This window comes from Lissotriton helveticus, chromosome 12 (genome assembly GCF_964261635.1).
Source record: "Lissotriton helveticus chromosome 12, aLisHel1.1, whole genome shotgun sequence".
Classification (NCBI taxonomy): Eukaryota; Metazoa; Chordata; class Amphibia; order Caudata; family Salamandridae; genus Lissotriton; species Lissotriton helveticus.
In genome coordinates this window covers 131618539-131641905 of record NC_136073.1, presented here as the reverse complement: position 1 = coordinate 131641905, position 23367 = coordinate 131618539, and the positions used below count along the sequence as shown (strand labels likewise).

Here is a 23367-nt window from a genome sequence, read left to right as displayed (position 1 = left end):
AACTCTCGTCCTACATTAGCGCTGGTGCAAACACTTCAAATTATTATACCCTGGCTCTCTCAGTCATACCATTCATGCACTTGAAACTTACTTTACCAATAAAAGAAGCAAATAGAAAAATAAAATAAAAGTGCTTGCTGGATTAGGCAAACACACTTCATAAAACTGCATTTTCTTTTCTATTCTCCCCGTGTTACAAGCTTAACTGCTCCCTGTGTAATTTCTCTTAGCCTGCTGTCCCAGGAAGAGAATTTTATCTACAGGCTCTTTCCGTGTTTTTTTCCTAGTCTTTCTTTCCCTTTTCTTAGATTTGTAACTGTTCCTTTATGTGCTCTATTTAGGCGCCATTAATCTCATTTGAGCTCCTTGTACCTGCTGCTGTTTTCCCCACACCTCATACTGCCTTTCCCTCTTTCTCTCTTTCTCTGAGGTTGGTGGCTACTTTCCAAAGCTTCTGATGCCCCAATGTTCCTTCATCTTGTTGTCAGACGTGAATTGGAAAAGCAACCAAATTAACAAGCCTTTACCACTCATAGATGGCAGAGGTTTATACTTTAATTCAATGAGCTAAGAAAAGCGTGTTGTGGGGCCCCTACGAGCCATGGTGCTTGCTTCATCATAATTGGGCGCGCAGTCATTAGCCACAGCTCTGATCATGGGTCACTGAGGTCAGTTTCAATAATTCCTCAAAAACCTAACCATGCAGTCCCCCCTAACTGTATAGTTATCTTGCTTTACTGCTGTTTGTGTGATTAGCTGGGAGGAGCTCACGGCAGCATCCTCCCTATAAAAGTATAGATGGACCGCTCCTTAACTTTTTCTTGCTTCACATACAGATGGCTTGAGGAGGTACAGGGGAGATGCAGGTCTAATAGACAGAATAGAAGATCTGCGCCAGGTGTGTTTCTCTGCATTGGTGTCCCATCACAGGCCCACAAGTGTATGTGTGATCTTTGACTTCTGGCAGTTCACAAGCAGGCGGCCAGGAAACGGTTTCAGCCTATCAACCACTGAGGAGACAAAGCCTTTGTATAAGGAATGAGGAAGCAATGAACACATTCAGCCTATCACAGGAGTTCCCTGAGTGTTTCGAATTATAAATTCTCCATGTCACTGTATGTTATTGAGCCCAAGTAGCTCGCCGTGATCGTATAGTGGTTAGTACTCTGCGTTGTGGCCGCAGCAACCTCGGTTCGAATCCGAGTCTCAGCATTGTGGTTGGCAATGTCACGGCAGTTGGGTTTTTCTTTTACAGAATTACCAAATGTACCAGTTGTTTTTGTAAAATGTCTATTAAAAACAGATCCTTTAAAATATTTAAACGATCTAACGACAAATTATTTAAACACACATGATTATAAGATGTAGCCTTATTTTTGTTTTTAGGAGAGAATGTGCCTGCTGAAAAAAACATTATTTTTAAAAAGTGCATTGCAGGATATCAGGAATTTTCTGTGGGACACCTTGACAACTTTCATACAGATTATTTGCACAAAACTTGCAGTCAGTTGTTGTGGCCGAGTGGTTAAGGCGATGGACTAGAAATCCATTGGGGTCCCCCCGCGCAGGTTCGAATCCTGCCAACAACGAGAAACTTTTTAACATCGGCTACAATTTCAGAAGCTAACCTTTAGAATTTCTTCCATGTCAGTTTTATAAATAGGTGGCTTATTTTGGTGTCACTATTGCCCTTTCACATATTTATTATCGCTACCCCTTTCATATCTTTGCTATAACTCTCGTCCTACATTAGCGCTGGTGCAAACACTTCAAATTATTATACCCTGGCTCTCTGTCATACCATTCATGCACTTGAAACTTACTTTACCAATAAAAGAAGCAAATAGAAAAATAAAACAAAAGTGCTTGCTGGATTAGGCAACACACTTCATAAAACTGCATTTTCTTTTCTATTCTCCCCGTGTTACAAGCTTAACTGCTCCCTGTGTAATTTCTCTTAGCCTGCTGTCCCAGGAAGAGAATTTTATCTACAGGCTCTTTCCGTGTTTTTTTCCTAGTCTTTCTTTCCTTTTTCTTAGATTTGTAACTGTTCCTTTACGTGCTCTATTTAGGCGCCATTAATCTCATTTGAGCTCCTTGTACCTGCTGCTGTTTTCTCCACACCTCATACTGCCTTTTCCCTCTTTCTCTGAGGTTGGTGGCTACTTTCCAAAGCTTCTGATGCCCCAATGTTCCTTCATCTTGTTGTCAGACGTGAATTGGAAAAGCAACCAAATTAACAAGCCTTTACCACTCATATATGGCAGAGGTTTATACTTTAATTGAGCTAAGAAAAGCGTGTTGTGGGGCCCCTACGAGCCATGGTGCTTGCTTCATCATAATTAGGCACGCAGTCATTAGCCACAGCTCTGATCATGGGTCACTGAGGTCAGTTTCAATAATTCCTCAAAAACCTAACCATGCAGTCCCCCCTAACTGTGTAGTTATCTTGCTTTACTGCTGTTTGTGTGATTAGCTGGGAGGAGCTCATGGCAGCATCCTCCCTATAAAAGTGTAGATGGACCGCTCCTTAACTCTTTCTTGCTTCACATACAGATGGCTTGAGGAGGTACAGGGGAGATGCAGGTCTACTAGACAGTATAGAAGATCTGCGCCAGGTGTGTTTCTCTGCATTGGTGTCCCATCACAGGCCCACAAGTGTATGTGTGATCTTTGACTCCTGGCAGTTCACAAGCAGGCGCCAGGAAACAGTTTCAGCCTATCAACCACTGAGGAGACAAAGCCTTTGTATAAGGAATGAGGAAGCAATGAACACATTCAGCCTATCACAGGAGTTCCCTGAGTGTTTCGAATTATAAATTCTCCATGTCACTGTATGTTATTGAGCCCAAGTAGCTCGCCGTGATCGTATAGTGGTTAGTACTCTGCGTTGTGGCCGCAGCAACCTCGGTTCGAATCCGAGTCTCAGCATTGTGGTTGGCAATGTCACGGCAGTTGGGTTTTTCTTTTACAGAATTACCAAATGTACCAGTTGTTTTTGTAAAATGTCTATTAAAAACAGATCCTTTAAAATATTTAAACGATCTAACGACAAATTATTTAAACACACATGATTATAAGATGTAGCCTTATTTTTGTTTTTAGGAGAGAATGTGCCTGCTGAAAAAAACATTATTTTTAAAAAGTGCATTGCAGGATATCAGGAATTTTCTGTGGGACACCTTGACAACTTTCATACAGATTATTTGCACAAAACTTGCAGTCAGTTGTTGTGGCCGAGTGGTTAAGGCGATGGACTAGAAATCCATTGGGGTCCCCCCGCGCAGGTTCGAATCCTGCCAACAACGAGAAACTTTTTAACATCGGCTACAATTTCAGAAGCTAACCTTTAGAATTTCTTCCATGTCAGTTTTATAAATAGGTGGCTTATTTTGGTGTCACTATTGCCCTTTCACATATTTATTATCGCTACCCCTTTCATATCTTTGCTATAACTCTCGTCCTACATTAGCGCTGGTGCAAACACTTCAAATTATTATACCCTGGCTCTCTGTCATACCATTCATGCACTTGAAACTTACTTTACCAATAAAAGAAGCAAATAGAAAAATAAAACAAAAGTGCTTGCTGGATTAGGCAACACACTTCATAAAACTGCATTTTCTTTTCTATTCTCCCCGTGTTACAAGCTTAACTGCTCCCTGTGTAATTTCTCTTAGCCTGCTGTCCCAGGAAGAGAATTTTATCTACAGGCTCTTTCCGTGTTTTTTTCCTAGTCTTTCTTTCCTTTTTCTTAGATTTGTAACTGTTCCTTTACGTGCTCTATTTAGGCGCCATTAATCTCATTTGAGCTCCTTGTACCTGCTGCTGTTTTCTCCACACCTCATACTGCCTTTTCCCTCTTTCTCTGAGGTTGGTGGCTACTTTCCAAAGCTTCTGATGCCCCAATGTTCCTTCATCTTGTTGTCAGACGTGAATTGGAAAAGCAACCAAATTAACAAGCCTTTACCACTCATATATGGCAGAGGTTTATACTTTAATTGAGCTAAGAAAAGCGTGTTGTGGGGCCCCTACGAGCCATGGTGCTTGCTTCATCATAATTAGGCACGCAGTCATTAGCCACAGCTCTGATCATGGGTCACTGAGGTCAGTTTCAATAATTCCTCAAAAACCTAACCATGCAGTCCCCCCTAACTGTGTAGTTATCTTGCTTTACTGCTGTTTGTGTGATTAGCTGGGAGGAGCTCATGGCAGCATCCTCCCTATAAAAGTGTAGATGGACCGCTCCTTAACTCTTTCTTGCTTCACATACAGATGGCTTGAGGAGGTACAGGGGAGATGCAGGTCTACTAGACAGTATAGAAGATCTGCGCCAGGTGTGTTTCTCTGCATTGGTGTCCCATCACAGGCCCACAAGTGTATGTGTGATCTTTGACTCCTGGCAGTTCACAAGCAGGCGCCAGGAAACAGTTTCAGCCTATCAACCACTGAGGAGACAAAGCCTTTGTATAAGGAATGAGGAAGCAATTAACACATTCAGCCTATCACAGGAGTTCCCTGAGTGTACCGAATTATAAATTCTCCATGTCACTGTATGTTATTGACCCAAGTAGCTCGCCGTGATCGTATAGTGGTTAGTACTCTGCGTTGTGGCCGCAGCAACCTCGGTTCGAATCCGAGTCACGGCATTGTGGTTGGCAATGTCACGGCAGTTGGGTTTTTCTTTTACAGAATTACCAAATGTACCAGTTGTTTTTGTAAAATGTCTATTAAAAACAGATCCTTTAAAATATTTAAACGATCTAACGACAAATTATTTTAACACACATGATTATAAGATGTAGCTATATTGTACCTACTGACATAAATTATCGTTCTTGAACCTATTTGCGGTGGGGGAATGGAGCTCTCCCCCATGCCAATCAGAATGCAGATGAATGCAGTTGCAGTTGAGTGACCTGTATTGTGGCTGTCTAGAGGGAATGCACAAATGTAGCTGTCTCGCAGCCCAATCCAGACGTCAATTGGAGACAGGTTTTCAGGCAAATAGAGCAGTAAGTGCAGAGAAATGCTCACTCTCTAAAAATGGCATTTATAAAGTAGTAAAGTTAAATCCAACCTCACCAGTAAATAGGATTTATCAATAAATAAATAAAGCTTCTCCTCTCTGATATGGAATTACCCCCCAAAAAGTATAAGGGAATACCCAATGCTAACCTACGAGAGGGGCAGACCTCACAGTAGTGAAAAATGTAATAGACTGTTTTGTACTACCAGGACATGCAAACTACCACAGTACATGTCTTACCTTTTACTTACATAGCATGATGCCCCTAGGACTACCTAGGGCCTACCTTTTGGTTAATTATATGTAATAAAATTGGAGTTTAAGGCTTGGCAAGTAGTTTTAAATGGCAAGTCGAAGTGGCAGTACACTGCAGCACAGGCACTGCAGTAGCAGGCTTGAGACAGGTTTGAAATGATACTTTTTTGGGCGGCACAATCACTTCCTGGGTATATGGTATACCACTTTACAAGGGGCTTTCAAGTCAATGAAATCTGTCAGTCAGGTATACTCCAATTACACACATGATTAGGGAAGAAGCACGTACACTTCAGCACTGATTAGTAGCAATAAAGTGATCAGAGTCCTAAGGCCAACAAAAAGATACAGCAAAATGCGTAGGTGAAAAGCAATAAGGTAGGGTTGAGGCCACCTTAAGAATGCAAGGTCTAACAAAAACAAACTAAGGATAACATGAGTTAAAACATCAGGTTTCTCTACGGCATTTGGTGAGACAAGTGTGCCTTCTTTTATCTTCCATAAATGCAATCTTTCCCTGACCCCTTTATTATATAGCTCTTCAAGTAAAAAAGATAAAGCACTTACAAAGGAGCCTCAAATACTCAAAGATGGTAGACTTCTGTAATATGGGCCATAGACTAAAAGCAGCACGAAAACAGAGTGCAATAGGGTCCCAAAAACTTGAGTGCCACATGAGAGTATGCATGAAAGCCTATCCTTTTCCAAACTAGAGATATACTCATGCAATTTTTGTTTTTAGGAGAGAATGTGCCCGCTGAAAAATACATTATTTTAAAAAAGTGCATTGCAGAATGCCAGGAATTTGCTGTGGGACACCTTGAAAACTTCGATACAGATTATTTGCACAAAACTTACAGTCAGTTGTTGTGGCCGAGTGGTTAAGGCGATGGACTAGAAATCCATTGGGGTCTCCCCGCGCAGGTTCGAATCCTGCCAACAACGAGAAACTTTTTAACATCGGCTACAATTTCAGAAGTTAACCTTTAGAATTTCTTCCATGTCAGTTTTATAAATAGGTGGCTTATTTTGGTGTCACTATTGCCCTTTCACATATTTATTATCGCTACCCCTTTCATATCTTTGCTATAACTCTCGTCCTACATTAGCGCTGGTGCAAACACTTCAAATTATTATACCCTGGCTCTCTCAGTCATACCATTCATGCACTTGAAACTTACTTTACCAATAAAAGAAGCAAATAGAAAAATAAAATAAAAGTGCTTGCTGGATTAGGCAAACACACTTCATAAAACTGCATTTTCTTTTCTATTCTCCCCGTGTTACAAGCTTAACTGCTCCCTGTGTAATTTCTCTTAGCCTGCTGTCCCAGGAAGAGAATTTTATCTACAGGCTCTTTCCGTGTTTTTTTCCTCGTCTTTCTTTCCCTTTTCTTAGATTTGTAACTGTTCCTTTATGTGCTCTATTTAGGCGCCATTAATCTCCTTTGAGCTCCTTGTACCTGCTGCTGTTTTCTCCACACCTCATACTGCCTTTTCCCTCTTTCTCTCTTTCTCTGAGGTTGGTGGCTACTTTCCAAAGCTTCTGATGCCCCAATGTTCCTTCATCTTGTTGTCAGACGTGAATTGGAAAAGCAACCAAATTAACAAGCCTTTACCACTCATACATGGCAGAGGTTTATACTTTAATTCAATGAGCTAAGAAAAGCGTGTTGTGGGGCCCCTACGAGCCATGGTGCTTGCTTCATCATAATTAGGCACGCAGTCATTAGCCACAGCTCTGATCATGGGTCACTGAGGTCATTTTCAATAATTCCTCAAAAACCTAACCGTGCAGTCCCCCCTAACTGTATAGTTATCTTGCTTTACTGCTGTTTGTGTGATTAGCTGGGAGGAGCTCACGGCAGCATCCTCCCTATAAAAGTATAGATGGACCGCTCCTTAACTTTTTCTTGCTTCACATACAGATGGCTTGAGGAGGTACAGGGGAGATGCAGGTCTAATAGACAGAATAGAAGATCTGCGCCAGGTGTGTTTCTCTGCATTGGTGTCCCATCACAGGCCAACAAGTGTATGTGTGATCTTTGACTTCTGGCAGTTCACAAGCAGGCAACCAGGAAACGGTTTCAGCCTATCAACCACTGAGGAGACAAAGCCTTTGTATAAGGAATGAGGAAGCAATGACCACATTCAGCCTATCACTGGAGTTCCCTGAGTGTTTCGAATTATAAATTCTCCATGTCACTGTATGTTATTGAGCCCAAGTAGCTCGCCGTGATCGTATAGTGGTTTGTACTCTGCGTTGTGGCTGCAGCAACCTCGGTTCGAATCTGAGTCACGGCATTGTGGTTGGCAATGTCACGGCAGTTGGGTTTTTCTTTTACAGAATTACCAAATGTACCAGTTGTTTTTGTAAAATGTCTATTAAAAACAGATCCTTTAAAATATTTAAACGATTTAACGACAAATTATTTAAACACACATGATTATAAGATGTAGCCTTATTTTTGTTTTTAGGAGAGAATGTGCCTGCTGAAAAAAACATTATTTTTAAAAAGTGCATTGCAGGATATCAGGAATTTGCTGTGGCACACCTTGAAAACTTTCATGCAGATTATTTGCACAAAACTTACAGTCAGTTGTTGTGGCCGAGTGGTTAAGGCGATGGACTAGAAATCCATTGGGGTCTCCCCGCGCAGGTTCGAATCCTGCCAACAACGAGAAACTTTTTAACATCGGCTACAATTTCAGAAGTTAACCTTTAGAATTTCTTCCATGTCAGTTTTATAAATAGGTGGCTTATTTTGGTGTCACTATTGCCCTTTCACATATTTATTATCGCTACCCCTTTCATATCTTTGCTATAACTCTCGTCCTACATTAGCGCTGGTGCAAACACTTCAAATTATTATACCCTGGCTCTCTCAGTCATACCATTCATGCACTTGAAACTTACTTTACCAATAAAAGAAGCAAATAGAAAAATAAAACAAAAGTGCTTGTTGGATTAGGCAAACACACTTCATAAAACTGCATTTTCTTTTCTATTCTCCCCGTGTTACAAGCTTAACTGCTCCCTGTGTAATTTCTCTTAGCCTGCTGTCCTAGGAAGAGAATTTTATCTACAGGCTCTTTCCGTGTTTTTTTCCTAGTCTTTCTTTCCCTTTTCTTAGATTTGTAACTGTTCCTTTACGTGCTCTATTTAGGCGCCATTAATCTCATTTGAGCTCCTTGTACCTGCTGCTGTTTTCTCCACACCTCATACTGCCTTTTCCCTCTTTCTCTCTTTCTCTGAGGTTGGTGGCTACTTTCCAAAGCTTCTGATGCCCCAATGTTCCTTCATCTTGTTGTCAGACGTGAACTGGAAAAGCAACCAAATTAACATGCCTTTACTACTCATACATGGCAGAGGTTTATACTTTAATTCAATGAGCTAAGAAAAGCGTGTTGTGGGGCCCCTACGAGCCATGCTGCTTGCTTCATCATAATTGGGCACGCAGTCATTAGCCACAGCTCTGATCATGGGTCACTGAGGTCAGTTTCAATAATTCCTCAAAAACCTATCCATGCAGTCCCCCCTAACTGTGTAGTTATCTTGCTTTACTGCTGTTTGTGTGATTAGCTGGGAGGAGCTCACGGCAGCATCCTCCCTATAAAAGTGTAGATGGACCGCTCCTTAACTTTTTCTTGCTTCACTTACAGATGGCTTGAGGAGGTACAGGGGAGATGCAGGTCTAATAGACAGAATAGAAGATCTGCGCCAGGTGTGTTTCTCTGCATTGGTGTCCCATCACAGGCCCACAAGTGTATGTGTGATCTTTGACTTCTGGCAGTTCACAAGCAGGCGGCCAGGAAATGGTTTCAGCCTATCAACCACTGAGGAGACAAAGCCTTTGTATAAGCAATGAGGAAGCAATGAACACATTCAGCCTATCACAGGAGTTCCCTGAGTGTTCCGAATTATAAATTCTCCATGTCACTGTATGTTATTGAGCCCAAGTAGCTTGCCGTGATTGTATAGTGGTTTGTACTCTGCGTTGTGGCCGCAGCAACCTCGGTTCGAATCCGAGTCACGGCATTGTGGTTGGCAATGTCACGGCAGTTGGGTTTTTCTTTTACAGAATTACCAAATGTACCAGTTGTTTTTGTAAAATGTCTATTAAAAACAGATCCTTTAAAATATTTAAACGATCTAACGACAAATTATTTAAACACACATGATTATAAGATGTAGCCTTATTTTTGTTTTTAGGAGAGAATGTGCCTGCTGAAAAAAACATTATTTTTAAAAAGTGCATTGCAGGATATCAGGAATTTGCTGTGGCACACCTTGAAAACTTTCATGCAGATTATTTGCACAAAACTTACAGTCAGTTGTTGTGGCCGAGTGGTTAAGGCGATGGACTAGAAATCCATTGGGGTCTCCCCGCGCAGGTTTGAATCTTGCCAACAACGAGAAACTTTTTAACATCGGCTACAATTTCAGAAGCTAACCTTTAGAATTTCTTCCATGTCAGTTTTATAAATAGGTGGCTTATTTTGGTGTCACTATTTCCCTTTCACATATTTATTATCGCTACCCCTTTCATATCTTTGCTATAACTCTCGTCCTACATTAGCGCTGGTGCAAACACTTCAAATTATTATACCCTGGCTCTCTCAGTCATACCATTCATGCACTTGAAACTTACTTCACCAATAAAAGAAGCAAATAGAAAAATAAAACAAAAGTGCTTGCTGGATTAGGCAACACACTTCATAAAACTGCATTTTCTTTTCTATTCTCCCCGTGTTACAAGCTTAACTGCTCCCTGTGTAATTTCTCTTAGCCTGCTGTCCCAGGAAGAGAATTTTATCTACAGGCTCTTTCCGTGTTTTTTTCCTAGTCTTTCTTTCCTTTTTCATAGATTTGTAACTGTTCCTTTACGTGCTCTATTTAGGCGCCATTAATCTCATTTGAGCTCCTTGTACCTGCTGCTGTTTTCTCCACACCTCATACTGCCTTTTCCCTCTTTCTCTCTTTCTCTGAGGTTGGTGGCTACTTTCCAAAGCTTCTGATGCCCCAATGTTCCTTCATCTTGTTGTCAGACGTGAATTGGAAAAGCAACCAAATTAACAAGCCTTTACCACTCATATAGGGCAGAGGTTTATACTTTAATTGAGCTAAGAAAAGCATGTTGTGGGGCCCCTACGAGCCATGGTGCTTGCTTCATCATAATTAGGCATGCAGTCTTTAGCCACAGCTCTGATCATGGGTCACTGAGGTCAGTTTCAATAATTCCTCAAAAACCTAACCATGCAGTCCCCCCTAACTGTGTAGTTATCTTGCTTTACTGCTGTTTGTGTGATTAGCTGGGAGGAGCTCATGGCAGCATCCTCCCTATAAAAGTGTAGATGGACCGCTCCTTAACTCTTTCTTGCTTCACATACAGATGGCTTGAGGAGGTACAGGGGAGATGCAGGTCTACTAGACAGTATAGAAGATCTGCGCCAGGTGTGTTTCTCTGCATTGGTATCCCATCACAGGCCCACAAGTGTATGTGTGATCTTTGACTCCTGGCAGTTCACAAGCAGGCGGCCAGGAAACAGTTTCAGCCTATCAACCACTGAGGAGACAAAGCCTTTGTATAAGGAATGAGGAAGCAATTAACACATTCAGCCTATCACAGGAGTTCCCTGAGTGTACCGAATTATAAATTCTCCATGTCACTGTATGTTATTGAGCCCAAGTAGCTCGCCGTGATCGTATAGTGGTTAGTACTCTGCGTTGTGGCCGCAGCAACCTCGGTTCGAATCCGAGTCACGGCATTGTGGTTGGCAATGTCACGGCAGTTGGGTTTTTCTTTTACAGAATTACAAAATGTACCAGTTGTTTTTGTAAAATGTCTATTAAAAACAGATCCTTTAAAATATTTAAACGATCTAACGACAAATTATTTTAACACACATGATTATAAGATGTAGCTATATTGTACCTACTGACATAAATTATCGTTCTTGAACCTATTTGCGGTGGGGGAATGGAGCTCTCCCCCATGCCAATCAGAATGCAGATGAATGCAGTTGCAGTTGAGTGACCTGTATTGTGGCTGTCTAGAGGGAATGCACAAATGTAGCTGTCTCGCAGCCCAATCCAGACATCAATTGGAGACAGGTTTTCAGGCAAATAGAGCAGTAAGTGCAGAGAAATGCTCACTCTCTAAAAATGGCATTTATAAAGTAGTAAAGTTAAATCCAACCTCACCAGTAAATAGGATTTATCAATAAATAAATAAAGCTTCTCCTCTCTGATATGGAATTACCCCCCAAAAAGTATAAGGGAATACCCAATGCTAACCTACGAGAGGGGCAGACCTCACAGTAGTGAAAAATGTAATAGACTGTTTTGTACTACCAGGACATGCAAACTACCACAGTACATGTCTTACCTTTTACTTACATAGCATGATGCCCCTAGGACTACCTAGGGCCTACCTTTTGGTTAATTATATGTAATAAAATTGGAGTTTAAGGCTTGGCAAGTAGTTTTAAATGGCAAGTCGAAGTGGCAGTACACTGCAGCACAGGCACTGCAGTAGCAGGCTTGAGACAGGTTTGAAATGATACTTTTTTGGGCGGCACAATCAGTTCCTGGGTATATGGTATACCACTTTACAAGGGGCTTTCAAGTCAATGAAATCTGTCAGTCAGGTATACTCCAATTACACACATGATTTGGGAAGAAGCACGTTCACTTCAGCACTGATTAGTAGCAATAAAGTGATCAGAGTCCTAAGGCGAACAAAAAGATACAGCAAAATGCGTAGGTGAAAAGCAATAAGGTAGGGTTGAGGCCAACTTAAGAATGCAAGGTCTAACAAAAACAAACTAAGGATAACATGAGTAAAACATCAGGTTTCTCTACGGCATTTGGTGAGACAAGTGTGCCTTCTTTTATGTTCCATAAATGCAATCTTTCCCTGACCCCTTTATTATATAGCTCTTCAAGTAAAAAAGATAAAGCACTTACAAAGGAGCCTCAAATACTCAAAGATGGTAGACTTCTGTAATATGGGCCATAGACTAAAAGCAGCACGAAAACAGAGTGCAATAGGGTCCCAAAAACTTGAGTGCCACATGAGAGTATGCATGAAAGCCTATCCTTTTCCAAACTAGAGATATACTCATGCAATTTCTGTTTTTAGGAGAGAATGTGCCTGCTGAAAAATACATTATTTTAAAAAAGTGCATAGCAGAATACCAGGAATTTGCTGTGGGACACCTTGAAAACTTTCATACAGATTATTTGCACAAAACTTACAGTCAGTTGTTGTGGCCGAGTGGTTAAGGTGATGGACTAGAAATCCATTGTGGTCTCCCCGCGCAGGTTTGAATCCTGCCAACAACGAGAAACTTTTTAACCTCGGCTACAATTTCAGAAGTTAACCTTTAGAATTTCTTCCATGTCAGTTTTATAAATAGGTGGCTTATTTTGGTGTCACTATTGCCCTTTCACATATTTATTATCGCTACCCCTTTCATATCTTTGCTATAACTCTCGTCCTACATTAGCGCTGGTGCAAACACTTCAAATTATTATACCCTGGCTCTCTCAGTCATACCATTCATGCATTTGAAACTTACTTTACCAATAAAAGAAGCAAATAGAAAAATAAAATAAAAGTGCTTGCTGGATTAGGCAAACACACTTCATAAAACTGCATTTTCTTTTCTATTCTCCCCGTGTTACAAGCTTAACTGCTCCCTGTGTAATTTCTCTTAGCCTGCTGTCCCAGGAAGAGAATTTTATCTACAGGCTCTTTCCGTGTTTTTTTCCTAGTCTTTCTTTCCCTTTTCTTAGATTTGTAACTGTTCCTTTATGTGCTCTATTTAGGCGCCATTAATCTCATTTGAGCTCCTTGTACCTGCTGCTGTTTTCTCCACACCTCATACTGCCTTTTCCCTCTTTCTCTCTTTCTCTGAGGTTGGTGGCTACTTTCCAAAGCTTCTGATGCCCCAATGTTCCTTCATCTTGTTCTCAGACGTGAATTGGAAAAGCAACCAAATTAACAAGCCTTTACCACTCATAGATGGCAGAGGTTTATACTTTAATTCAATGAGCTAAGAAAAGCGTGTTGTGGGGCCCCTATGAGCCATGGTGCTTGCTTCATCATAATTGGGCGCGCAGTCATTAGCCACAGCTCTGATCATGGGTCACTGAGGTCAGTTTCAATAATTCCTCAAAAACCTAACCATGCAGTCCCCCCTAACTGTATAGTTATCTTGCTTTACTGCTGTTTGTGTGATTAGCTGGGAGGAGCTCACGGCAGCATCCTACCTATAAAAGTATAGATGGACCGCTCCTTAATTTTTTCTTGCTTCACATACAGATGGCTTGAGGAGGTACAGGGGAGATGCAGGTCTAATAGACAGAATAGAAGATCTGCGCCAGGTGTGTTTCTCTGCATTGGTGTCCCATCACAGGCCCACAAGTGTATGTGTGATCTTTGACTTCTGGCAGTTCACAAGCAGGCGGCCAGGAAATGGTTTCAGCCTATCAACCACTGAGGAGACAAAGCCTTTGTATAAGCAATGAGGAAGCAATGAACACATTCAGCCTATCACAGGAGTTCCCTGAGTGTTCCGAATTATAAATTCTCCATGTCACTGTATGTTATTGAGCCCAAGTAGCTTGCCGTGATCGTATAGTGGTTAGTACTCTGCGTTGTGGCCGCAGCAACCTCGGTTCGAATCCGAGTCACGGCATTGTGGTTGGCAATGTCACGGCAGTTGGGTTTTTCTTTTACAGAATTACCAAATGTACCAGTTGTTTTTGTAAAATGTCTATTAAAAACAGATCCTTTAAAATATTTAAACGATCTAACGACAAATTATTTTAACACACATGATTATAAGATGTAGCTATATTGTACCTACTGACATAAATTATCGTTCTTGAACCTATTTGCGGTGGGGGAATGGAGCTCTCCCCCATGCCAATCAGAATGCAGATGAATGCAGTTGCAGTTGAGTGACCTGTATTGTGGCTGTCTAGAGGGAATGCACAAATGTAGCTGTCTCGCAGCCCAATCCAGACGTCAATTGGAGACAGGTTTTCAGGCAAATAGAGCAGTAAGTGCAGAGAAATGCTCACTCTCTAAAAATGGCATTTATAAAATAGTAAAGTTAAATCCAACCTCACCAGTAAATAGGATTTATCAATAAATAAATAAAGCTTCTCCTCTCTGATATGGAATTACCCCCCAAAAAGTATAAGGGAATACCCAATGCTAACCTACGAGAGGGGCAGACCTCACAGTAGTGAAAAATGTAATAGACTGTTTTGTACTACCAGGACATGCAAACTACCACAGTACATGTCTTACCTTTTACTTACATAGCATGATGCCCCTAGGACTACCTAGGGCCTACCTTTTGGTTAATTATATGTAATAAAATTGGAGTTTAAGGCTTGGCAAGTAGTTTTAAATGGCAAGTCGAAGTGGCAGTACACTGCAGCACAGGCACTGCAGTAGCAGGCTTGAGACAGGTTTGAAATGATACTTTTTTGGGCGGCACAATCAGTTCCTGGGTATATGGTATACCACTTTACAAGGGGCTTTCAAGTCAATGAAATCTGTCAGTCAGGTATACTCCAATTACACACATGATTAGGGAAGAAGCACGTTCACTTCAGCACTGATTAGTAGCAATAAAGTGATCAGAGTCCTAAGGCCAACAAAAAGATACAGCAAAATGCGTAGGTGAAAAGCAATAAGGTAGGGTTGAGGCCACCTTAAGAATGCAAGGTCTAACAAAAACAAACTAAGGATAACATGAGTTAAAACATCAGGTTTCTCTACGGCATTTGGTGAGACAAGTGTGCCTTCTTTTATCTTCCATAAATGCAATCTTTCCCTGACCCCTTTATTATATAGCTCTTCAAGTAAAAAAGATAAAGCACTTACAAAGGAGCCTCAAATACTCAAAGATGGTAGACTTCTGTAATATGGGCCATAGACTAAAAGCAGCACGAAAACAGAGTGCAATAGGGTCCCAAAAACTTGAGTGCCACATGAGAGTATGCATGAAAGCCTATCCTTTTCCAAACTAGAGATATACTCATGCAATTTTTGTTTTTAGGAGAGAATGTGCCTGCTGAAAAATACATTATTTTAAAAAAGTGCATAGCAGAATACCAGGAATTTGCTGTGGGACACCTTGAAAACTTTCATACAGATTATTTGCACAAAACTTACAGTCAGTTGTTGTGGCCGAGTGGTTAAGGTGATGGACTAGAAATCCATTGTGGTCTCCCCGCGCAGGTTTGAATCCTGCCAACAACGAGAAACTTTTTAACCTCGGCTACAATTTCAGAAGTTAACCTTTAGAATTTCTTCCATGTCAGTTTTATAAATAGGTGGCTTATTTTGGTGTCACTATTGCCCTTTCACATATTTATTATCGCTACCCCTTTCATATCTTTGCTATAACTCTCGTCCTACATTAGCGCTGGTGCAAATACTTCAAATTATTATACCCTGGCTCTCTCAGTCATACCATTCATGCACTTGAAACTTACTTTACCAATAAAAGAAGCAAATAGAAAAATAAAATAAAAGTGCTTGCTGGATTAGGCAAACACACTTCATAAAACTGCATTTTCTTTTCTATTCTCCCCGTGTTACAAGCTTAACTGCTCCCTGTGTAATTTCTCTTAGCCTGCTGTCCCAGGAAGAGAATTTTATCTACAGGCTCTTTCCGTGTTTTTTTCCTAGTCTTTCTTTCCCTTTTCTTAGATTTGTAACTGTTCCTTTATGTGCTCTATTTAGGCGCCATTAATCTCATTTGAGCTCCTTGTACCTGCTGCTGTTTTCTCCACACCTCATACTGCCTTTTCCCTCTTTCTCTCTTTCTCTGAGGTTGGTGGCTACTTTCCAAAGCTTCTGATGCCCCAATGTTCCTTCATCTTGTTGTCAGACGTGAATTGGAAAAGCAACCAAATTAACAAGCCTTTACCACTCATAGATGGCAGAGGTTTATACTTTAATTCAATGAGCTAAGAAAAGCGTGTTGTGGGGCCCCTATGAGCCATGGTGCTTGCTTCATCATAATTGGGCGCGCAGTCATTAGCCACAGCTCTGATCATGGGTCACTGAGGTCAGTTTCAATAATTCCTCAAAAACCTAACCATGCAGTCCCCCCTAACTGTATAGTTATCTTGCTTTACTGCTGTTTGTGTGATTAGCTGGGAGGAGCTCACGGCAGCATCCTCCCTATAAAAGTATAGATGGACCGCTCCTTAATTTTTTCTTGCTTCACATACAGATGGCTTGAGGAGGTACAGGGGAGATGCACGTCTAATAGACAGAATAGAAGATCTGCGCCAGGTGTGTTTCTCTGCATTGGTGTCCCATCACAGGCCCACAAGTGTATGTGTGATCTTTGACTTCTGGCAGTTCACAAGCAGGCGGCCAGGAAATGGTTTCAGCCTATCAACCACTGAGGAGACAAAGCCTTTGTATAAGCAATGAGGAAGCAATGAACACATTCAGCCTATCACAGGAGTTCCCTGAGTGTTCCGAATTATAAATTCTCCATGTCACTGTATGTTATTGAGCCCAAGTAGCTTGCCGTGATCGTATAGTGGTTAGTACTCTGCGTTGTGGCCGCAGCAACCTCGGTTCGAATCCGAGTCACGGCATTGTGGTTGGCAATGTCACGGCAGTTGGGTTTTTCTTTTACAGAATTACCAAATGTACCAGTTGTTTTTGTAAAATGTCTATTAAAAACAGATCCTTTAAAATATTTAAACGATCTAACGACAAATTATTTTAACACACATGATTATAAGATGTAGCTATATTGTACCTACTGACATAAATTATCGTTCTTGAACCTATTTGCGGTGGGGGAATGGAGCTCTCCCCCATGCCAATCAGAATGCAGATGAATGCAGTTGCAGTTGAGTGACCTGTATTGTGGCTGTCTAGAGGGAATGCACAAATGTAGCTGTCTCGCAGCCCAATCCAGACGTCAATTGGAGACAGGTTTTCAGGCAAATAGAGCAGTAAGTACAGAGAAATGCTCACTCTCTAAAAATGGCATTTATAAAGTAGTAAAGTTAAATCCAACCTCACCAGTAAATAGGATTTATCAATAAATAAATAAAGCTTCTCCTCTCTGATATGGAATTACCCCCCAAAAAGTATAAGGGAATACCCAATGCTAACCTACGAGAGGGGCAGACCTCACAGTAGTGAAAAATGTAATAGACTGTTTTGTACTACCAGGACATGCAAACTACCACAGTACATGTCTTACCTTTTACTTACATAGCATGATGCCCCTAGGACTACCTAGGGCCTACCTTTTGGTTAATTATATGTAATAAAATTGGAGTTTAAGGCTTGGCAAGTAGTTTTAAATGGCAAGTCGAAGTGGCAGTACACTGCAGCACAGGCACTGCAGTAGCAGGCTTGAGACAGGTTTGAAATGATACTTTTTTGGGCGGCACAATCAGTTCCTGGGTATATGGTATACCACTTTACAAGGGGCTTTCAAGTCAATGAAATCTGTCAGTCAGGTATACTCCAATTACACACATGATTAGGGAAGAAGCACGTTCACTTCAGCACTGATTAGTAGCAATAAAGTGATCAGAGTCCTAAGGCCAACAAAAAGATACAGCAAAATGCGTAGGTGAAAAGCAATAAGGTAGGGTTGAGGCCACCTTAAGAATGCAAGGTCTAACAAAAACAAACTAAGGATAACATGAGTTAAACCATCAGGTTTCTCTACGGCATTTGGTGAGACAAGTGTGCCTTCTTTTATCTTCCATAAATGCAATCTTTCCCTGACCCCTTAATTATATAGCTCTTCAAGTAAAAAAGATAAAGCACTTACAAAGGAGCCTCAAATACTCAAAGATGGTAGACTTCTGTAATATGGGCCATAGACTAAAAGCAGCACGAAAACAGAGTGCAATAGGGTCCCAAAAACTTGAGTGCCACATGAGAGTATGCATGAAAGCCTATCCTTTTCCAAACTAGAGATATACTCATGCAATTTTTGTTTTTAGGAGAGAATGTGCCCGCTGAAAAATACATTATTTTAAAAAAGTGCATAGCAGAATGCCAGGAATTTGCTGTGGGACACCTTGAAAACTTCGATACAGATTATTTGCACAAAACGTACAGTCAGTTGTTGTGGCCGAGTGGTTAAGGCGATGGACTAGAAATCCATTGGGGTCTCCCCGCGCAGGTTAGAATCCTGCCAACAACGAGAAACTTTTTAACATCGGCTACAATTTCAGAAGTTAACCTTTAGAATTTCTTCCATGTCAGTTTTATAAATAGGTGGCTTATTTTGGTTTCACTATTGCCCTTTCACATATTTATTATCGCTACCCCTTTCATATCTTTGCTATAACTCTCGTCCTACATTAGCGCTGGTGCAAACACTTCAAATTATTATACCCTGGCTCTCTCAGTCATACCATTCATGCACTTGAAACTTACTTTACCAATAAAAGAAGCAAATAGAAAAATAAAATAAAAGTGCTTGCTGGATTAGGCAAACACACTTCATAAAACTGCATTTTCTTTTCTATTCTCCCCGTGTTACAAGCTTAACTGCTCCCTGTGTAATTTCTCTTAGCCTGCTGTCCCAGGAAGAGAATTTTATCTACAGGCTATTTCCGTGTTTTTTTCCTCGTCTTTCTTTCCCTTTTCTTAGATTTGTAACTGTTCCTTTATGTGCTCTATTTAGGCGCCATTAATCTCCTTTGAGCTCCTTGTACCTGCTGCTGTTTTCTCCACACCTCATACTGCCTTTTCCCTCTTTCTCTCTTTCTCTGAGGTTGGTGGCTACTTTCCAAAGCTTCTGATGCCCCAATGTTCCTTCATCTTGTTGTCAGACGTGAATTGGAAAAGCAACCAAATTAACAAGCTTTTACCACTCATACATGGCAGAGGTTTATACTTTAATTCAATGAGCTAAGAAAAGCGTGTTGTGGGGCCCCTACGAGCCATGGTGCTTGCTTCATCATAATTAGGCACGCAGTCATTAGCCACAGCTCTGATCATGGGTCACTGAGGTCAGTTTCAATAATTCCTCAAAAACCTAACCGTGCAGTCCCCCCTAACTGTATAGTTATCTTGCTTTACTGCTGTTTGTGTGATTAGCTGGGAGGAGCTCACGGCAGCATCCTCCCTATAAAAGTATAGATGGACCGCTCCTTAACTTTTTCTTGCTTCACATACAGATGGCTTGAGGAGGTACAGGGGAGATGCAGGTCTAATAGACAGAATAGAAGATCTGCGCCAGGTGTGTTTCTCTGCATTGGTGTCCCATCACAGGCCAACAAGTGTATGTGTGATCTTTGACTTCTGGCAGTTCACAAGCAGGCAACCAGGAAACGGTTTCAGCCTATCAACCACTGAGGAGACAAAGCCTTTGTATAAGGAATGAGGAAGCAATGACCACATTCAGCCTATCACTGGAGTTCCCTGAGTGTTTCGAATTATAAATTCTCCATGTCACTGTATGTTATTGAGCCCAAGTAGCTCGCTGTGATCGTATAGTGGTTAGTACTCTGCGTTGTGGCTGCAGCAACCTCGGTTCGTATCTGAGTCACGGCATTGTGGTTGGCAATGTCACGGCAGTTGGGTTTTTCTTTTACAGAATTACCAAATGTACCAGTTGTTTTTGTAAAATGTCTATTAAAAACAGATCCTTTAAAATATTTAAACGATTTAACGACAAATTATTTAAACACACATGATTATAAGATGTAGCCTTATTTTTGTTTTTAGGAGAGAATGTGCCTGCTGAAAAAAACATTATTTTTAAAAAGTGCATTGCAGAATACCAGGAATTTGCTGTGGGACACCTTGAAAACTTTCATACAGATTATTTGCACAAAACTTACAGTCAGTTGTTGTGGCCGAGTGGTTAAGGCGATGGACTAGAAATCCATTGGGGTCTCCCCGCGCAGGTTTGAATCCTGCCAACAACGAGAAACTTTTTAACATCGGCTACAATTTCAGAAGTTAACCTTTAGAATTTCTTCCATGTCAGTTTTATAAATAGGTGGCTTATTTTGGTGTCACTATTGCCCTTTCACATATTTATTATCGCTACCCCTTTCATATCTTTGCTATAACTCTCGTCCTACATTAGCGCTGGTGCAAACACTTCAAATTATTATACCCTGGCTCTCTCAGTCATACCATTCATGCACTTGAAACTTACTTTACCAATAAAAGAAGCAAATAGAAAAATAAAATAAAAGTGCTTGCTGGATTAGGCAAACACACTTCATAAAACTGCATTTTCTTTTCTATTCTCCCCGTGTTACAAGCTTAACTGCTCCCTGTGTAATTTCTCTTAGCCTGCTGTCCCAGGAAGAGAATTTTATCTACAGGCTCTTTCCGTGTTTTTTTCCTAGTCTTTCTTTCCCTTTTCTTGGATTTGTAACTGTTCCTTTATGTGCTCTATTTAGGCGCCATTAATCTCATTTGAGCTCCTTGTACCTGCTGCTGTTTTCTCCACACCTCATACTGCCTTTTCCCTCTTTCTCTCTTTCTCTGAGGTTGGTGGCTACTTTCCAAAGCTTCTGATGCCCCAATGTTCCTTCATCTTGTTGTCAGACGTGAATTGGAAAAGCAACCAAATTAACAAGCCTTTACCACTCATAGATGGCAGAGGTTTATACTTTAATTCAATGAGCTAAGAAAAGCGTGTTGTGGGGCCCCTACGAGCCATGGTGCTTGCTTCATCATAATTGGGCGCGCAGTCATTAGCCACAGCTCTGATCATGGGTCACTGAGGTCAGTTTCAATAATTCCTCAAAAACCTAACCATGCAGTCCCCCCTAACTGTATAGTTATCTTGCTCTACTGCTGTTTGTGTGATTAGCTGGGAGGAGCTCACGGCAGCATCCTCCCTATAAAAGTATAGATGGACCGCTCCTTAATTTTTTCTTGCTTCACATACAGATGGCTTGAGGAGGTACAGGGGAGATGCAGGTCTAATAGACAGAATAGAAGATCTGCGCCAGGTGTGTTTCTCTGCATTGGTGTCCCATCACAGGCCCACAAGTGTATGTGTGATCTTTGACTTCTGGCAGTTCACAAGCAGGCGGCCAGGAAATGGTTTCAGCCTATCAACCACTGAGGAGACAAAGCCTTTGTATAAGCAATGAGGAAGCAATGAACACATTCAGCCTATCACAGGAGTTCCCTGAGTGTTCCGAATTATAAATTCTCCATGTCACTGTATGTTATTGAGCCCAAGTAGCTTGCCGTGATCGTATAGTGGTTAGTACTCTGCGTTGTGGCCGCAGCAACCTCGGTTCGAATCCGAGTCACGGCATTGTGGTTGGCAATGTCACGGCAGTTGGGTTTTTCTTTTACAGAATTACCAAATGTACCAGTTGTTTTTGTAAAATGTCTATTAAACACAGATCCTTTAAAATATTTAAACGATCTTACGACAAATTATTTAAACACACATGATTATAAGATGTAGCCTTATTTTTGTTTTTAGGAGAGAATGTGCCTGCTGAAAAAAACATTATTTTTAAAAAGTGCATTGCAGGATATCAGGAATTTGCTGTGGCACACCTTGAAAACTTTCATGCAGATTATTTGCACAAAACTTACAGTCAGTTGTTGTGGCCGAGTGGTTAAGGGGATGGACTAGAAATCCATTGGGGTCTCCCCACGCAGGTTCGAATCCTGCCAACAACGAGAAACTTTTTAACATAGGCTACAATTTCAGAAGCTAACCTTTAGAATTTCTTCCATGTCAGTTTTATAAATAGGTGGCTTATTTTGGTGTCACTATTGCCCTTTCACATATTCATTATCGCTACCCCTTTCATATCTTTGCTATAACTCTCGTCCTACATTAGCGCTGGTGCAAACACTTCAAATTATTATACCCTGGCTCTCTCAGTCATACCATTCATGCACTTGAAACTTACTTTACCAATAAAAGAAGCAAATAGAAAAATAAAACAAAAGTGCTTGCTGGATTAGGCAACACACTTCATAAAACTGCATTTTCTTTTCTATTCTCCCCGTGTTACAAGCTTAACTGCTCCCTGTGTAATTTCTCTTAGCCTGCTGTCCCAGGAAGAGAATTTTATCTACAGGCTCTTTCCGTGTTTTTTTCCTAGTCTTTCTTTCCTTTTTCTTAGATTTGTAACTGTTCCTTTACGTGCTCTATTTAGGCGCCATTAATCTCATTTGAGCTCTGTAGGAAGGTAGATCCCTGACTATGGTTGCCCCCAACTTTTTGCCTGGTGTTTTGCTGGTTTTCTGACTTAGTTGACCTGGGACCCTGCTATTCAGGGCCCCAGGCCTACTGCTCTCTCTGTAAAATGGATTCCATGTACCTTAGGTACATATCTAAATTGGATACTGAGTCACCTTATCAGTCCCTGTACAGTGTACCTTAGGTACCCAGGGCATAGGTGTACCCAGGGCCTACCAGGGGCTGCAGCATGTATTATGCCACCCCTGGCTGGCCATCCAAATCTGACACAACTGGCTGCTTGACAGCTGGGGCAAGGTGGTGTAATCACCCTTTGCTTTAGATATAGTATACCTATATCTAACCCTAAAATGGACACACAGATCTCCTATCAGTCACTCCTATGGCAGGCCTTAACAATTGTTATTGTTATTGTTAATATGTGCTTGTATAGCGCCAACTCACCGACAGGTCTCAAGGCGCTTTGACCATAAAAAACATAACAACTTAATCAACCATCTAAGGGAGGGAGCAGACTAAACTGATTTCCACGCTGCCTTAAACAGGATGGTTTTTAAAGTTTTCCTGAAATGGAGCCTGTTACCATCCCTGCGCAGGGCTTCAGGTAATTCATTCCAGATTTTTGGTAACAGTACTGAAAATGCTCTGCCTCCTTTTGTTGCTAGTTTGAACCGGGGGCATACTAACAGTTGTGCTTCCGCCGACCTCAGTCTTCTCTCAGGTCGATAGATCTCCAACCTTCCCTTAACATATGCAGGGGCTTGGCCATAGATGGATTTATGGGCTATGCAGAGACTTTTAAAGATAGATCTTTGTATCACAGGTAACCAGTGTAAGTTCTGTAGCAGCGGAGAAGCATGG

At 41.2% G+C, this 23367-nt stretch overlaps 16 non-coding genes across 16 annotated transcripts; all 16 read left to right on the top strand.

Annotated features, from left to right (window-relative positions):
- Positions 1-1507: 1507 nt before the first annotated feature.
- Positions 1508-1589, top strand: TRNAS-AGA (transfer RNA serine (anticodon AGA)). The gene has a single exon. It is a non-coding gene; the product is annotated as a tRNA-Ser (tRNA).
- Positions 1590-3226: 1637 nt separating this feature from the next.
- Positions 3227-3308, top strand: TRNAS-AGA (transfer RNA serine (anticodon AGA)). Its single transcript has one exon. It is a non-coding gene; the product is annotated as a tRNA-Ser (tRNA).
- Positions 3309-4577: 1269 nt separating this feature from the next.
- Positions 4578-4649, top strand: TRNAH-GUG (transfer RNA histidin (anticodon GUG)). The gene has a single exon. It is a non-coding gene; the product is annotated as a tRNA-His (tRNA).
- Positions 4650-6147: 1498 nt separating this feature from the next.
- TRNAS-AGA (transfer RNA serine (anticodon AGA)) lies at positions 6148-6229 on the top strand. The gene has a single exon. It is a non-coding gene; the product is annotated as a tRNA-Ser (tRNA).
- Positions 6230-7882: 1653 nt separating this feature from the next.
- TRNAS-AGA (transfer RNA serine (anticodon AGA)) lies at positions 7883-7964 on the top strand. The gene has a single exon. It is a non-coding gene; the product is annotated as a tRNA-Ser (tRNA).
- Positions 7965-9250: 1286 nt separating this feature from the next.
- On the top strand, positions 9251-9322 carry TRNAH-GUG (transfer RNA histidin (anticodon GUG)). The gene has a single exon. It is a non-coding gene; the product is annotated as a tRNA-His (tRNA).
- A 295-nt stretch (positions 9323-9617) lies between these two features.
- TRNAS-AGA (transfer RNA serine (anticodon AGA)) lies at positions 9618-9699 on the top strand. Its single transcript has one exon. It is a non-coding gene; the product is annotated as a tRNA-Ser (tRNA).
- Positions 9700-10980: 1281 nt separating this feature from the next.
- On the top strand, positions 10981-11052 carry TRNAH-GUG (transfer RNA histidin (anticodon GUG)). The gene has a single exon. It is a non-coding gene; the product is annotated as a tRNA-His (tRNA).
- Positions 11053-12549: 1497 nt separating this feature from the next.
- TRNAS-AGA (transfer RNA serine (anticodon AGA)) lies at positions 12550-12631 on the top strand. The gene has a single exon. It is a non-coding gene; the product is annotated as a tRNA-Ser (tRNA).
- Positions 12632-13917: 1286 nt separating this feature from the next.
- TRNAH-GUG (transfer RNA histidin (anticodon GUG)) lies at positions 13918-13989 on the top strand. The gene has a single exon. It is a non-coding gene; the product is annotated as a tRNA-His (tRNA).
- Positions 13990-15487: 1498 nt separating this feature from the next.
- TRNAS-AGA (transfer RNA serine (anticodon AGA)) lies at positions 15488-15569 on the top strand. The gene has a single exon. It is a non-coding gene; the product is annotated as a tRNA-Ser (tRNA).
- Positions 15570-16855: 1286 nt separating this feature from the next.
- TRNAH-GUG (transfer RNA histidin (anticodon GUG)) lies at positions 16856-16927 on the top strand. Its single transcript has one exon. It is a non-coding gene; the product is annotated as a tRNA-His (tRNA).
- A 1498-nt stretch (positions 16928-18425) lies between these two features.
- On the top strand, positions 18426-18507 carry TRNAS-AGA (transfer RNA serine (anticodon AGA)). Its single transcript has one exon. It is a non-coding gene; the product is annotated as a tRNA-Ser (tRNA).
- A 1653-nt stretch (positions 18508-20160) lies between these two features.
- TRNAS-AGA (transfer RNA serine (anticodon AGA)) lies at positions 20161-20242 on the top strand. The gene has a single exon. It is a non-coding gene; the product is annotated as a tRNA-Ser (tRNA).
- A 1286-nt stretch (positions 20243-21528) lies between these two features.
- Positions 21529-21600, top strand: TRNAH-GUG (transfer RNA histidin (anticodon GUG)). The gene has a single exon. It is a non-coding gene; the product is annotated as a tRNA-His (tRNA).
- Positions 21601-21895: 295 nt separating this feature from the next.
- Positions 21896-21977, top strand: TRNAS-AGA (transfer RNA serine (anticodon AGA)). Its single transcript has one exon. It is a non-coding gene; the product is annotated as a tRNA-Ser (tRNA).
- Positions 21978-23367: the final 1390 nt, after the last annotated feature.